This window comes from Schistocerca americana, chromosome 8, assembly GCF_021461395.2.
Source record: "Schistocerca americana isolate TAMUIC-IGC-003095 chromosome 8, iqSchAmer2.1, whole genome shotgun sequence".
NCBI lineage: Eukaryota > Metazoa > Arthropoda > Insecta > Orthoptera > Acrididae > Schistocerca > Schistocerca americana.
Window position 1 is genome coordinate 15,205,608 of NC_060126.1, and position 16,210 is coordinate 15,221,817.

The following is a 16,210-nucleotide window of genomic DNA, read 5'->3' on the forward strand; positions in this document are numbered from 1 at the left end:
AAGAATGTAGCATTTTATTTCCAAAGTGTAGTAAATCTTTGTTTTCTCACAGCAGGGTGATCGCACTACAAGGCTGCAATTTTTATTTGCCCATCAAGTGGGCTTTTGGTGGAAATGACACACCACCAGCAGCATGTTGTCCACGAGAGGGTGGTGTGGAAGGGGGTGAGGGGATGGGGGCGAGCGTAAGAGGACAAGTTGTCCTTCTGTTGGTATGTACTAAGGCTTTATAGTGTTTGAAAGATTGTTCTTTCAAGTTCATATAAGAATGTAGCATTTTATTTCCAAAGTGTAGTAAATCTTTGTTTTCTCACAGCAGGGTGATCGCACTACAAGGCTGCAATTTTTATTTGCCCATCAAGTGGGCTTTTGGTGGAAATGACACACCACCAGCAGCAAGTTGTCCACGAGAGGGTGGTGTGGAGAGGGGGGGGGGGCGGGGCGAGCATTAGAGGACAAGTTGTTCTTCTGTTGGTATGTACTAAGGCTTTATAGTGTTTGAACAATGTTCTTTCAAGTTCATATAAGAATGTAGCATTTTATTTCCAAAGTGTAGTAAATCTTTGTTTTCTCACAGCAGGGTGATCGCACTACAAGGCTGCAATTTTTATTTGCCCATCAAGTGGGCTTTTGGTGGAAATGACACACCACCAGCATCATGTTGTCCATGAGAGGGTGGTGTGGAAGGGGGGGGGGGGGCGAGCGTAAGAGGACAAGTTGTTCTTCTGTTGGTATGTACTAAGGCTTTTTAGTGTTTGAAAGAATGTTCTTTCAAGTTCATATAAGAATGTAGCATTTTATTTCCAAAGTATAGTAAATCTTTGTTTTCTCACAGCAGGGTGATCGCACTACAAGGCTGCAATTTTTATTTGTCCATCAAGTGGGCTTTTGGTGGATATGACACACCACCAGCAGCATGTTGTCCACGAGAGGGTGGTGGGGAGAGGGGGGGGGGGGCGGGGCGAGCGTTAGAGGACAAGTTGTTCTTCTGTTGGTATGTACTAAGGCTTTATAGTGTTTGAAGAATGTTCTTTCAAGTTCATATAAGAATGTAGCACTTTATTTCCAAAGTGTAGTAAATCTTTGTTTTCACACAGCAGGGTGATCGCACTACAAGGCTGCAATTTTTATTTGCCCATCAAGTGGGCTTTTGGTGGATATGACACACCACCAGCAGCATGTTGTCAACGAGACGGTGGTGTGGAGAGGGGGGGGGGGGCGGGGCGAGCGTTAGAGGACAAGTTGTTCTTCTGTTGGTATGTACTAAGGCTTTATAGTGTTTGAAAGAATGTTCTTTCAAGTTCATATAAGTATGTAGCATTTTATTTCCAAAGTGTAGTAAATCTTTGTTTTCTCACAGCAGGGTGATCGCACTACAAAGCTGCAATTTTTATTTGCCCATCAAGTGGGCTTTTGGTGGAAATGACACACCACCAGCAGCATGTTGTCCACGAGAGGGTGGTGTGGAAGGGGGGGGGGGGGGCGAGCGTAAGAGGACAAGTTGTTCTTCTGTTGGTATGTACTAAGGCTTTATAGTGTTTGAAAGAATGTTCTTTCAAGTTCATAAAAGAATGTAGCATTTTATTTCCAAAGTGTAGTAAATCTTTGTTTTCTCACAGCAGGGTGATCGCACTACAAGGCTGCAATTTTTATTTGCCCATCAAGTGGGCTTTTGGTGGAAATGACACACCACCAGCAGCATCTTGTCCACGAGAGGGTGGTGTGGATGGGGGGGAGGAGGGTGGGGGCGAGCGTAAGAGGACAAGTTGTTCTTCTGTTGGTATGTACTAAGGCTTTAAAGTGTTTGAAAGAATGTTCTTTCAAGTTCATATAAGAATGTAGCATTTTATTTCCAAAGTGTAGTAAATCTTTGTTTTCTCACAGCAGGGTGATCGCACTACAAGGCTGCAATTTTTATTTGCCCATCAAGTGGGCTTTTGGTGGAAATGACACACCACCAGCAGCATGTTGTCCATGAGAGGGTGGTGTGGAAGGGGGGGGGGGGGGGGCGAGCGTAAGAGGACAAGTTGTTCTTCTGTTGGTATGTACTAAGGCTTTATAGTGTTTGAAAGAATGTTCTTTCAAGTTCATATAAGAATGTAGCATTTTATTTCCAAAGTGTAGTAAATCTTTGTTTTCTCACAGCAGGGTGATCGCACTACAAGGCTGCAATTTTTATTTGCCCATCAAGTGGGCTTTTGGTGGAAATGACACACCACCAGCAGCATGTTGTCCACGAGAGGGTGGTGTGGAGAGGGGGGGGGGGGCGGGGCGAGCGTTAGAGGACAAGTTGTTCTTCTGTTGGTATGTACTAAGGCTTTATAGTGTTTGAAGAATGTTCTTTCAAGTTCATATAAGAATGTAGCATTTTATTTCCAAAGTGTAGTAAATCTTTGTTTTCTCACAGCAGGGTGATCGCACTACAAGGCTGCAATTTTTATTTGCCCATCAAGTGGGCTTTTGGTGGAAATGACACACCACCAGCAGCATGTTGTCCACGAGAGGGTGGGGTGGAGAGGGGGGGGGGGGGGGCGGGGCGAGCGTTAGAGGACAAGTTGTTATTCTGTTGGTATGTACTAAGGCTTTATAGTGTTTGAAGAATGTTCTTTCAAGTTCATATAAGAATGTAGCATTTTATTTCCAAAGTGTAGTAAATCTTTGTTTTCTCACAGCAGGGTGATCGCACTACAAGGCTGCAATTTTTATTTGCCCATCAAGTGGGCTTTTGGTGGAAATGACACACCACCAGCAGCATGTTGTCCACGAGAGGGTGGTGTGGAGAGGGGGGGGGGGGGGCGGGGCGAGCGTTAGAGGACAAGTTGTTCTTCTGTTGGTATGTACTAAGGCTTTATAGTGTTTGAAGAATGTTCTTTCAAGTTAATATAAGAATGTAGCATTTTATTTCCAAAGTGTAGTAAATCTTTGTTTTCTCATAGCAGGGTGATCGCACAACAAGGCTGCAATTTTTATTTGCCCATCAAGGGGGCTTTTGGTGGAAATGACCCACCACCAGCAGCATGTTGTCCACGAGAGGGCGGTGGGGGTAGGGGGGGGGCGGGGCGAGCGTTAGAGGACAAGTTGTTCTTCTGTTGGTATGTACTAAGGCTTTATAGTGTTTGAAGAATGTTCTTTCAAGTTCATATAAGAATGTAGCATTTTATTTCCAAAGTGTAGTAAATCTTTGTTTTCTCACAGCAGGGTGATCGCACTACAAGGCTGCAATTTTTATTTGCCCATCAAGTGGGCTTTTGGTGGAAATGACACACCACCAGAAGCATGTTGTCCACGAGAGGGTGGTGTGGAAAGGGGGGGGGGGGCGGGGTGAGCGTTAGAGGACAAGTTGTTCTTCTGTTGGTATGTACTAAGGCTTTATAGTGTTTGAAGAATGTTCTTTCAAGTTCATATAAGAATGTAGCATTTTATTTCCAAAGTGTAGTAAATCTTTGTTTTCTCACAGCAGGGTGATCGCACTACAAGGCTGCAATTTTTATTTGCCCATCAAGTGGGCTTTTGGTGGAAATGACACACCACCAGCAGCATGTTGTCCACGAGAGGGTGGTGTGGTGAGGGGGGGGGGGGGGTGGGGGCGAGCGTTAGAGGACAAGTTGTTCTTCTGTTGGTATGTACTAAGGCTTTATAGTGTTTGAAGAATGTTCTTTCAAGTTCATATAAGAATGTAGCATTTTTTTCCAAAGTGTAGAAAATCTTTGTTTTCTCACAGCAGGGTGATCGCACTACAAGGCTGCAATTTTTTTTTGCCCATCAAGTGGGCTTTTGGTGGAAATGACACACCACCAGCAGCATGTTGTCCACGAGAGGGTGGTGTGGAGAGGGGGGAGGGCGGGGCGAGCGTTAGAGGACAAGTTGTTCTTCTGTTGGTATGTACTAAGGCTTTATAGTGTTTGAAGAATGTTCTTTCAAGTTCATATAAGAATGTAGCATTTTATTTCCAAAGTGTAGTAAATCTTTGTATTCTTACAGCAGGGTGATCGCACTACAAGGCTGCAATTTTTATTTGCCCATCAAGTGGGCTTTTGGTGGAAATACACCACCAGCAGCATGTTGTACACGAGAGGGTGGTGTGGAGAGGGGGGGGGGGGCGGGGCGAGCGTTAGAGGACAAGTTGTTCTTCTGTTGGTATGTACTAAGGCTTTATAGTGTCTGAAGAATGTTCTTTCAAGTTCATATAAGAATGTAGCATTTTATTTCCAAAGTGTAGTAAATCTTTGTTTTCTCTCAGCAGGGTGATCGCACTACAAGGCTGCAATTTTTATTTGCCCATCAAGTGTGCTTTTGGTGGATATGACACACCACCAGCAGCATGTTGTCCACGAGAGGGTGGTGTGGTGAGGGGGGGGGTGGGGGTGGGGGCGAGCGTTAGAGGACAAGTTGTTCTTCTGTTGGTATGTATTAAGGCTTTATAGTGTTTGAAGAATGTTCTTTCAAGTTCATATAAGAATGTAGCATTTTATTTCCAAAGTGTAGTAAATCTTTGTTTTCTCACAGCAGGGTGATCGCACTACAAGGCTGCAATTTTTATTTGCCCATCAAGTGGGCTTTTGGTGGAAATGACACACCACCAGCAGCATGTTGTCCACGAGAGGGTGGTGTGGTGAGGGGGGGGGGGGGGGGGCGAGCGTTAGTGGACAAGTTGTTCTTCTGTTGGTATGATGTACTATGGCTTTATAGTGTTTGAAGAATGTTCTTTCAAGTTCATATAAGAATGTAGCATTTTATTTCCAAAGTGTAGTAAATCTTTGTTTTCTCACAGCAGGGTGATCGCACTACAAGGCTGCAATTTTTATTTGCCCATCAAGTGGGCTTTTGGTGGAAATGACACACCACCAGCAGCATGTTGTCCACGAGAGGGTGGTGTGGAGATGGGGGGGGGGGCGAGCGTTAGAGGACAAGTTGTTCTTCTGTTGGTATGTACTAAGGCTTTATAGTGTTTGAAGAATGTTCTTTCAAGTTCATATAAGAATGTAGCATTTTATTTCCAAAGTGTAGTAAATCTTTGTTTTCTCACAGCAGGGTGATCGCACTACAAGGCTGCAATTTTTATTTGCCCATCAAGTGGGCTTTTGGTGGAAATGACACACCACCAGCAGCATGTTGTCCACGAGAGGGTGGTGTGGAAGGGTGGGGGGGTGTGGGGGCGAGCGTAAGAGGACAAGTTGTTGTTCTGTTGGTATGTACTAAGGCTTTATAGTGTTTGTAGAATGTTCTTTCAAGTTCATATAAGAATGTAGCATTTTATTTCCAAAGTGTAGTAAATCTTTGTTTTCTCACAGCAGGGTGATCGCACTACAAGGCTGCAATTTTCATTTGCCCATCAAGTGGGCTTTTGGTGGAAATGTCACACCACCAGCAGCATGTTGTCCACGAGAGGGCGGTGTGGAGAGGGGGGGGGGGCGGGGCGAGCGTTAGAGGACAAGTTGTTCTTCTGTTGGTATGTACTAAGGCTTTATAGTGTTTGAAGAATGTTCTTTCAAGTTCATATAAGAATGTAGCATTTTATTTCCAAAGTGTAGTAAATCTTTGTTTCCTCACAGCAGGGTGATCGCACTACAAGGCTGCAATTTTTATTTGCCCATCAAGTGGGCTTTTGGTGGAAATGACACACCACCAGCAGCATGTTGTCCATGAGAGGTAGGTGTGGTGAGGGGGGGGGGGGGGCGGGGCGAGCGTTAGAGGACAAGGTGTTCTTCTCTTGGTATGTACTAAGGCTTTATAGTGTTTGAAGAATGTTCTTTCAAGTTCATGTAAGAATGTAGCATTTTATTTCCAAAGTGTAGTAAATCTTTGTTTTCTCACAGCAGGGTGATCGCAATACAAGGCTGCAATTTTTATTTGTCCATCAAGTGGGCTTTTGGTGGAAATGACACACCACCAGCAGCATGTTGTCCACGAGAGGGCGGTGCGGAGAGGGGGGGGGGGGGCGGGGCGAGCGTTAGAGGACAAGTTGTTCTTCTGTTGGTATGTACTAAGGCTTTATAGTGTTTGAAGAATGTTCTTTCAAGTTCATATAAGAATGTAGCATTTTATTTCCAAAGTGTAGTAAATCTTTGTATTCTCACAGCAGGGTGATCGCACTACAAGGCTGCAATTTTTATTTGCCCATCAAGTGGGCTTTTGGTGGAAATACACCACCAGCAGCATGTTGTCCACGAGAGGGTGGTGTGGTGAGGGGGGGGGGGGGGCGGGGCGAGCGTTAGAGGACAAGTTGTTCTTCTGTTGGTATGTACTAAGGCTTTATAGTGTTTGAAGAATGTTCTTTCAAGTTCATATAAGAATGTAGCATTTTATTTCCAAAGTGTAGTAAATCTTTGTTTTCTCACAGCAGGGTGATCGCACTACAAGGCTGCAATTTTTATTTGCCCATCAAGTGGGCTTTTGGTGGAAATGACACACCACCAGCAGCATGTTGTCCACGAGAGGGTGGTGTGGAGAGGGGGGGGGGGGGGGGCGGGGCGAGCGTTAGAGCACAAGTTGTTCCTCTGTTGGTATGTACTAAGGCTTTATAGTGTTTGAAGAATGTTCTTTCAAGTTCATATAAGAATGTAGCATTTTATTTCCAAAGTGTAGTAAATCTTTGTTTTCTCACAGCAGGGTGATCGCACTACAAGGCTGCAATTTTTATTTGCCCATCAAGTGGGCATTTGGTGGAAATGACACACCACCAGCAGCATGTTGTCCACGAGAGGGTGGTGTGGAGAGGGGGGGGGGGGGCGGGGCGAGGGTTAGAGGACAAGTTGTTCTTCTGTTGGTATGTACTCAGGCTTTATAGTGTTTGAAGAATGTTCTTTCAAGTTCATATAAGAATGTAGCATTTTATTTCCGAAGTGTAGTAAATCTTTGTTTTCTCACAGCAGGGTGATCGCACTACAAGGCTGCAATTTTTATTTGCCCATCAAGTGGGCTTTTGGTGGAAATGACACACCACCAGCAGCATGTTGTCCATGAGAGGGTGGTGTGGAGAAGGGGGGGGGGGTGGCGGGGCGAGCGTTAGAGGACAAGTTGTTCTTCTGTTGGTATGTACTCAGGCTTTATAGTGTTTGAAGAATGTTCCTTCAAGTTCATATAAGAATGTAGCATTTTATTTCCAAAGTGTAGTAAATCTTTGTTTTCTCACAGCAGGGTGATCGCACTACAAGGCTGCAATTTTTATTTGCCCATCAAGTGGGCTTTTGGTGGAAATGACACACCACCAGCAGCATGTTGTCCACGAGAGGGTGGTGTGGACAGGGGGGGGGGGGGGGGCGGGGCGAGCGTTAGAGGACAAGTTGTTCTTCTGTTGGTATGTACTCAGGCTTTATAGTGTTTGAAGAATGTTCTTTCAAGTTCATATAAGAATGTAGCATTTTATTTCCGAAGTGTAGTAAATCTTTGTTTTCTCACAGCAGGGTGATCGCACTACAAGGCTGCAATTTTTATTTGCCCATCAAGTGGGCTTTTGGTGGAAATGACACACCACCAGCAGCATGTTGTCCACGAGAGGGTGGTGTGGACAGGGGGGGGGGGGGGGGGGCGGGGCGAGCGTTAGAGGACAAGTTGTTCTTCTGTTGGTATGTACTCAGGCTTTATAGTGTTTGAAGAATGTTCTTTCAAGTTCATATAAGAATGTAGCATTTTATTTCCAAAGTGTAGTAAATTTTTGTTTTCTCACAGCAGGGTGATCGCACAACAAGGCTGCAATTTTTATTTGCCCATCAAGTGGGCTTTTGGTGGAAATGACACACCACCAGCAGTATGTTGTCCACGAGAGGGTGGTGTTGAGAGAGGGGGGGGGGGGCGGGCGGGGCGAGCGTTAGAGGACAAGTTGTTCTTCTGTTGGTATGCACTCAGGCTTTATAGTGTTTGAAGAATGTTCTTTCAAGTTCATATAAGAATGTAGCATTTTATTTCCAAAGTGTAGTAAATCTTTGTTTTCTCACAGCAGGGTGATCGCACTACAAGGCTGCAATTTTTATTTGCCCATCAAGTGGGCTTTTGGTGGAAATGACACACCACCAGCAGCATGTTGTCCACGAGAGGGTGGTGTGGCGAGGGGGGGGGGGGGGCGGGGCGAGCGTTAGAGGACAAGTTGTTCTTCTGTTGGTATGTACTAAGGCTTTATAGTGTTTGAAGAATGTTCTTTCAAGTTCATATAAGAATGTAGCATTTTATTTCCAAAGTGTAGTAAATCTTTGTTTTCTCACAGCAGGGTGATCGCACTACAAGGCTGCAATTTTTATTTGCCCATCAAGTGGGCTTTTGGTGGAAATGACACACCACCAGCAGCATGTTGTCCACGAGAGGGTGGTGTGGAGAGGGGTGGGGGGGGGGCGGGGCGAGCGTTAGAGCACAAGTTGTTCCTCTGTTGGTATGTACTAAGGCTTTATAGTGTTTGAAGAATGTTCTTTCAAGTTCATATAAGAATGTAGCATTTTATTTCCAAAGTGTAGTAAATCTTTGTTTTCTCACAGCAGGGTGATCGCACTACAAGTCTGCAATTTTTATTTGCCCATCAAGTGGGCTTCTGGTGGAAATGACACACCACCAGCAGCATGTTGTCCACGAGAGTGTGGTGTGGAGAGGGGGGGGGGGGGGCGAGCGTTAGATGACAAGTTGTTCTTCTGTTGGTATGTACTCAGGCTTTATAGTGTTTGAAGAATGTTCTTTCAAGTTCATATAAGAATGTAGCATTTTATTTCCAAAGTGTAGTAAATCTTTGTTTTCTCACAGCAGGGTGATCGCACTACAAGGCTGCAATTTTTATTTGCCCATCAAGTGGGCTTTTGGTGGAAATGACACACCACCAGCAGCATGTTGTCCACGAGAGAATGGTGTGGAGAGGGGGGGGGGGGGGGCGAGCGTTAGAGGACAAGTTGTTCTTCTGTTGGTATGTACTCAGGCTTTATAGTGTTTGAAGAATGTTCCTTCAAGTTCATATAAGAATGTAGCATTTTATTTCCAAAGTGTAGTAAATCTTTGTTTTCTCACAGCAGGGTGATCGCACTACAAGGCTGCAATTTTTATTTGCCCATCAAGTGGGCTTTTGGTGGAAATGACACACCACCAGCAGCATGTTGTCCACGTAAGGGTGGTGTGGACAGGGGGGCGGGGGGGGCGGGGCAAGTGTTAGAGGACAAGTTGTTCTTCTGTTGGTATGTACTCAGGCTTTATAGTGTTTGAAGAATGTTCTTTCAAGTTCATATAAGAATGTAGCATTTTATTTCCAAAGTGTAGTAAATCTTTGTTTTCTCACAGCAGGGTGATCGCACTACAAGGCTGCAATTTTTATTTGCCCATCAAGTGGGCTTTTGGTGGAAATGACACACCACCAGCAGCATGTTGTCCACGAGAGGGTGGTGTGGAGAGGGGGGGGGGGGGGCGAGCGTTAGAGGACAAGTTGTTCTTCTGTTGGTATGTACTAAGGCTTTATAGTGTTTGAAGAATGTTCTTTCAAGTTCATATAAGAATGTAGCATTTTATTTCCAAAGTGTAGTAAATCTTTGTTTTCTCACAGCAGGGTGATCGCACTACAAGGCTGCAATTTTTATTTGCCCATCAAGTGGGCTTTTGGTGGAAATGACACACCTCCAGCAGCATGTTGTCCACGAGAGGGTGGTGTGGTGAGGGGGGGGGTGGGGGTGGGGGCGAGCGTTAGAGGACAAGTTGTTCCTCTGTTGGTATGTACTAAGGCTTTATAGTGTTTGAAGAATGTTCTTTCAAGTTCATATAAGAATGTAGCATTTTATTCCCAAAGTGTAGTAAATCTTTGTTTTCTCACAGCAGGGTGATCGCACGACAAGGCTGCAATTTTTATTTGCCCATCAAGTGGGCTTTTGGTGGAAATGACACACCACCAGCAGCATGTTGTCCACGAGAGGGTGGTGTGGAGAGGGGGGGGGGGTGGGGTGGGGGCGAGCGTTAGAGGACAAGTTGTTCCTCTGTTGGTATGTACTAAGGCTTTATAGTGTTTGAAGAATGTTCTTTCAAGTTCATATAAGAATGTAGCATTTTATTTCCAAAGTGTAGCAAATCTTTGTTTTCTCACAGCAGGGTGATCGCACTACAAGGCTGCAATTTTTATTTGCCCAACAAGTGGGCTTTTGGTGGAAATGACACACCACCAGCAGCATGTTGTCCACGAGACGGTGGTGTTGAGAGGGGGGGGGGGGGGGGGGCGAGCGTTAGAGGACAAGTTGTTCTTCTGTTGGTATGTACTAAGGCTTTATAGTGTTTGAAGAATGTTCTTTCAAGTTCATATAAGAATGTAGCATTTTATTTCCAAAGTGTAGTAAATCTTTGTTTTCTCACAGCAGGGTGATCGCACTACAAGGCTGCAATTTTTATTTGCCCATCAAGTGGGCTTTTGGTGGAAATGACACACCACCAGCAGCATGTTGTCCACGAGAGGGCGGTGTGGAGGGGGGGGGGGGGCGGGGCGAGCGTTAGAGGACAAGTTGTTCTTCTGTTGGTATGTACTCAGGCTTTATAGTGTTTGAAGAATGTTCCTTCAAGTTCATATAAGAATGTAGCATTTTATTTCCAAAGTGTAGTAAATCTTTGTTCTCTCACAGCAGGGTGATCGCACTACAAGGCTGCAATTTTTATTTGCCCATCAAGTGGGCTTTTGGTGGAAATGACACACCACCAGCAGCATGTTGTCCACGAGAGGGTGGTGTGGACAGGGGGGGGGGGGGGGGGGCGGAGCGAGCGTTAGAGGACAAGTTGTTCTTCTGTTGGTATGTACTCAGGCTTTATAGTGTTTAAAGAATGTTCTTTCAAGTTCATATAAGAATGTAGCATTTTATTTCCAAAGTGTAGTAAATCTTTGTTTTCTCACAGCAGGGTGATCGCACTACAAGGCTGCAATTTTTATTTGCCCATCAAGTGGGCGTTTGGTGGAAATGACACACCACCAGCAGCATGTTGTCCACGAGAGGGTGGTGTGGGGAGGGGGGGGGGGGGCGGGGCGAGCGTTAGAGGACAAGTTGTTCTTCTGTTGGTATGTACTCAGGCTTTATAGTGTTTGAAGAATGTTCTTTCAAGTTCATATAAGAATGTAGCATTTTATTTCCAAAGTGTAGTAAATCTTTGTTTTCTCACAGCAGGGTGATCGCACTACAAGGCTGCAATTTTTATTTGCCCATCAAGTGGGCTTTTGGTGGAAATGACACACCACCAGCAGCATGTTGTCCACGAGAGGGTGGTGTGGAGTGGGGGGGGGGGGGGGGGGCAGCGTTAGAGGACAAGTTGTTCTTCTGTTGGTATGTACTTAGGCTTTATAGTGTTTGAAGAATGTTCTTTCAAGTTCATATAAGAATGTAGCATTTTATTTCCAAAGTGTAGTAAATCTTTGTTTTCTCACAGCAGGGTGATCGCACTACAAGGCTGCAATTTTTATTTGCCCATCAAGTGGGCGTTTGGTGGAAATGACACACCACCAGCAGCATGTTGTCCACGAGAGGGTGGTATGGAGAGGGGGGGGGGGGGGGGGGGCGGGCGAGCGTTAGAGGACAAGTTGTTCTTCTGTTGGTATGTACTCAGGCTATATAGTGTTTGAAGAATGTTCTTTCAAGTTCATATAAGAATGTAGCATTTTATTTCCAAAGTGTAGTAAATCTTTGTTTTGTCACAGCAGGGTAATCGCACTACAAGGCTGCAATTTTTATTTGCCCATCAAGTGGGCTTTTGGTGGAAATGACACACCACCAGCAGCATGTTGTCCACGAGAGGGTGGTGTGGAGAGGGGGGGGGGGGCGGGGCGAGCGTTAGAGGACAAGTTGTCCTTCTGTTGGTATGTACTCAGGCTTTATAGTGTTTGAAGAATGTTCTTTCAAGTTCATATAAGAATGTAGCATTTTATTTCCAAAGTGTAGTAAATCTTTGTTTTCTCACAGCAGGGTGATCGCACTACAAGGCTGCAATTATTATTTGCCCATCAAGTGGGCTTTTCGTGGAAATGACACACCACCAGCAGCATGTTGTCCACGAGAGGGTGGTGTGGAAGGGGGGGCGGGGGGTGGGGGCGAGCGTAAGAGGACAAGTTGTCCTTCTGTTGGTATGTACTAAGGCTTTATAGTGTTTGAAAGAATGTTCTTTCAAGTTCATATAAGAATGTAGCATTTTATTTCCAAAGTGTAGTAAATCTTTGTTTTCTCACAGCAGGGTGATCGCACTACAAGGCTGCAATTTTTATTTGCCCATCATGTGGGCTTTTGGTGGAAATGACACACCACCAGCAGCATGTTGTCCACGAGAGGGTAGTGTGGAGAGGGGGGGGGGGGGCGGTGCGAGCGTTAGAGGACAAGTTGTTCTTCTGTTGGTATGTACTAAGGCTTTATAGTGTTTGAAGAATGTTCTTTCAAGTTCATATAAGAATGTAGCATTTTATTTCCAAAGTGTAGTAATTCTTTGTTTTCTCACAGCAGGGTGATCGCACTACAAGGCTGCAATTTTTATTTGCCCATCAAGTGGGCGTTTGGTGGAAATGACACACCACCAGCAGCATGTTTTCCACGAGAGGGTGGTTTGGAGAGGGGGGGGGGGGGGGGGGCGGGGCGAGCGTTAGAGGACAAGTTGTTCTTCTGTTGGTATGTACTCAGGTCTTATAGTGTTTGAAGAATGTTCTTTCAAGTTCATGTAAGAATGTACCATTTAATTTCCAAAGTGTAGTAAATCTTTGTTTTCTCACAGCAGGGTGATCGCACTACAAGGCTGCAATTTTTATTTGCCCATCAAGTGGGCTTTTGGTGGAAATGACACACCACCAGCAGCATGTTGTCCACGAGAGGGTGGTGTGGAAGGGGGGGGGGGTGGGGGCGAGCGTCAGAGGACAAGTTGTTCTTCTGTTGGTATGTACTAAGGCTTTATAGTGTTTGAAAGAATGTTCTTTCAAGTTCATATAAGAATGTAGCATTTTATTTCCAAAGTGTAGTAAATCTTTGTTTTCTCACAGCAGGGTGATCGCACTACAAGGCTGCAATTTTTATTTGCCCATCAAGTGGGCTTTTGGTGGTAATGACACACCACCAGCAGCATGTTGTCCACGAGAGGGTGGTGTGGAGAGGGGGGGGGGGGGGGCGGGGCGAGCGTCAGAGGACAAGTTGTTCTTCTGTTGGTATGTACTCAGGCTTTATAGTGTTTGAAGAATGTTCTTTCCATTTCATATAAGAATGTAGCATTTTATTTCCAAAGTGTAGTAAATCTTTGTTTTCTCACAGCAGGGTGATCGCACTACAAGGCTGCAATTTTTATTTGCCCATCAAGTGGGCTTTTGGTGGAAATGACACACCACCAGCAGCATGTTGTCCACGAGAGGGTGGTGTGGAGAGGGGGGGGGGGGGCGGGGCGAGCGTTGAGGGACAAGTTGTTCTTCTGTTGGTATGTACTCAGGCTTTATAGTGTTTGAAGAATGTTCTTTCAAGTTCATATAAGAAGGTAGCATTTTATTTCCAAAGTGTAGTAAATCTTTGTTTTCTCACAGCAGGGTGATCGCACTACAAGGCTGCAATTTTTATTTGCCCATCAAGTGGGCTTTTGGTGGAAATGACACACCGCCAGCAGCATGTTGTCCACGAGAGGTTGGTGTGGAGTGGGGGGGGGGTGGGGGGCGAGCGTAAGAGGACAAGTTGTTCTTCTGTTGGTATGTACTAAGGCTTTATAGTGTTTGAAAGAATGTTCTTTCAAGTTCATATAAGAATGTAGCATTTAATTTCCAAAGTGTAGTAAATCTTTGTTTTCTCACAGCAGGGTGATCGCACTACAAGGCTGCAATTTTTATTTGCCCATCAAGTGGGCTTTTGGTGGAAATGACACACCACCAGCAGCATGTTGTCCACGAGAGGGCGGTGTGGAGAGGGGGGGGGGGGGGGCGGGGCGAGCGTTAGAGGACAAGTTGTTCTTCGGTTGGTATGTACTCAGGCTTTATAGTGTCTGAAGAATGTTCTTTCAAGTTCATATAAGAATGTAGCATTTTATTTCCAAAGTGTAGTAAATCTTTGTTTTCTCACAGCAGGGTGATCGCACTACAAGGCTGCAGTTTTTATTTGCCCATCAAGTGGGCTTTTGGTGGAAATGACACACCACCAGCAGCATGTTGTCCACGAGTGGGTGGTGTGGAAGGGGGGGGGGGGGGCGAGCGTAAGAGGACAAGTTGTTCTTCTGTTGGTATGTACTAAGGCTTTATAGTGTTTGAAAGAATGTTCTTTCAAGTTCATATAAGAATGTAGCATTTTATTTCCAAAGTGTAGTAAATCTTTGTTTTCTCACAGCAGGGTGATCGCACTACAAGGCTGCAATTTTCATTTGCCCATCAAGTGGGCTTTTGGTGGAAATGACACACCACCAGCAGCATGTTGTCCACGAGAGGGTGGTGTGGAGAGGGGGGGGGGGCGGGCCGAGCGTTAGAGGACAAGTTGTTCTTCTGTTGGTATGTACTCAGGCTTTATAGTGTTTGAAGAATGTTCTTTCAAGTTCATATAAGAATGTAGCATTTTATTTCCAAAGTGTAGTAAATCTTTGTTTTCTCACAGCAGGGTGATCGCACTACAAGGCTGCAATTTTTATTTGCCCATCAAGTGGGCTTTTGGTGGAAATGACACACCACCAGCAGCATGTTGTCCACGAGAGGGTGGTGTGGAGAGGGGGGGGGGGGCGGGGCGAGCGTTAGAGGACAAGTTGTTCTTCTGTTGGTATGTACTCAGGCTTTATAGTGTTTGAAGAATGTTCTTTCAAGTTCATATAAGAATGTAGCATTTTATTTCCAAAGTGTAGTAAATCTTTGTTTTCTCACAGCAGGGTGATCGCACTACAAGGCTGCAATTTTTATTTGCCCATCAAGTGGGCTTTTGGTGGAAATGACACACCACCAGCAGCATGTTGTCCACGAGAGGGTGGTGTGGAGTGGGGGGGGGGGGGGGTCAGCGTTAGAGGACAAGTTGTTCTTCTGTTGGTATGTACTCAGGCTTTATAGTGTTTGAAGAATGTTCTTTCAAGTTCATATAAGAATGTAGCATTTTATTTCCAAAGTGTAGTAAATCTTTGTTTTCTCACAGCAGTGTTATCGCACTACAAGGCTGCAATTTTTATTTGCCCATCAAGTGGGCGTTTGGTGGAAATGACACACCACCAGCAGCATGTTGTCCACGAGTGGGTGGTGTGGAGAGGGGGGGGGGGCGGGGCGAGCGTTAGAAGACAAGTTCTTCTTCTGTTGGTATGTACTCAGGCTTTATAGTGTTTGAAGAATGTTCTTTCAAGTTCATATAAGAATGCAGCATTTTATTTCCAAAGTGTAGTAAATCTTTGTTTTCTCACAGCAGGGTGATCGCACTACAAGGCTGCAATTTTTATTTGCCCATCAAGTGGGCTTTTGGTGGAAATGACACACCACCAGCAGCATGTTGTCCACGAGAGGGTGGTGTGGAGAGGGGGGGGGGGGGCGGGGCGAGCGTTAGAGGACAAGTTGTTCTTCTGTTGGTATGTACTCAGGCTTTATAGTGTTTGAAGAATGTTCTTTCAAGTTCATATAAGAATGTAGCATTTTATTTCCAAAGTGTAGTAAATCTTTGTTTTCTCACAGCAGGGTGATCGCACTACAAGGCTGCAATTTTTATTTGCCCATCAAGTGGGCTTTTGGTGGAAATGACACACCACCAGCAGCATGTTGTCCACGAGAGGGTGGTGTGGAAGGGGGGGGGGGGCGAGCGTAAGAGGACAAGTTGTTCTTCTGTTGGTATGTACTAAGGCTTTATAGTGTTTGAAAGAATGTTCTTTCAAGTTCATATAAGAATGTAGCATTTTATTTCCAAAGTGTGGTAAATCTTTGTTTTCTCACAGCAGGGTGATCGCACTACAAGGCTGCAATTTTTATTTGCCCATCAAGTGGGCTTTTGCTGGAAATGACACACCACCAGCAGCATGTTGTCCACGAGAGGGTGGTGTGGAGAGGGGGGGGGGGGGCGGGGCGAGCGTTAGAGGACAAGTTGTTCTTCTGTTGGTATGTACTAAGGCCTTATAGTGTTTGAAGAATGTTCTTTCAAGTTCATATAAGAATGTAGCATTTTATTTTCAAAGTGTAGTAAATCTTTGTTTTCTCACAGCAGGGTGATCGCACTACAAGGCTGCAATTTTTATTTGCCCATCAAGTGGGCTTTTGGTGGAAATGACACACCACCAGCAGCATGTTGTCCACGAGAGGGTGGTGTGGCAAGGGGGGGGGGGG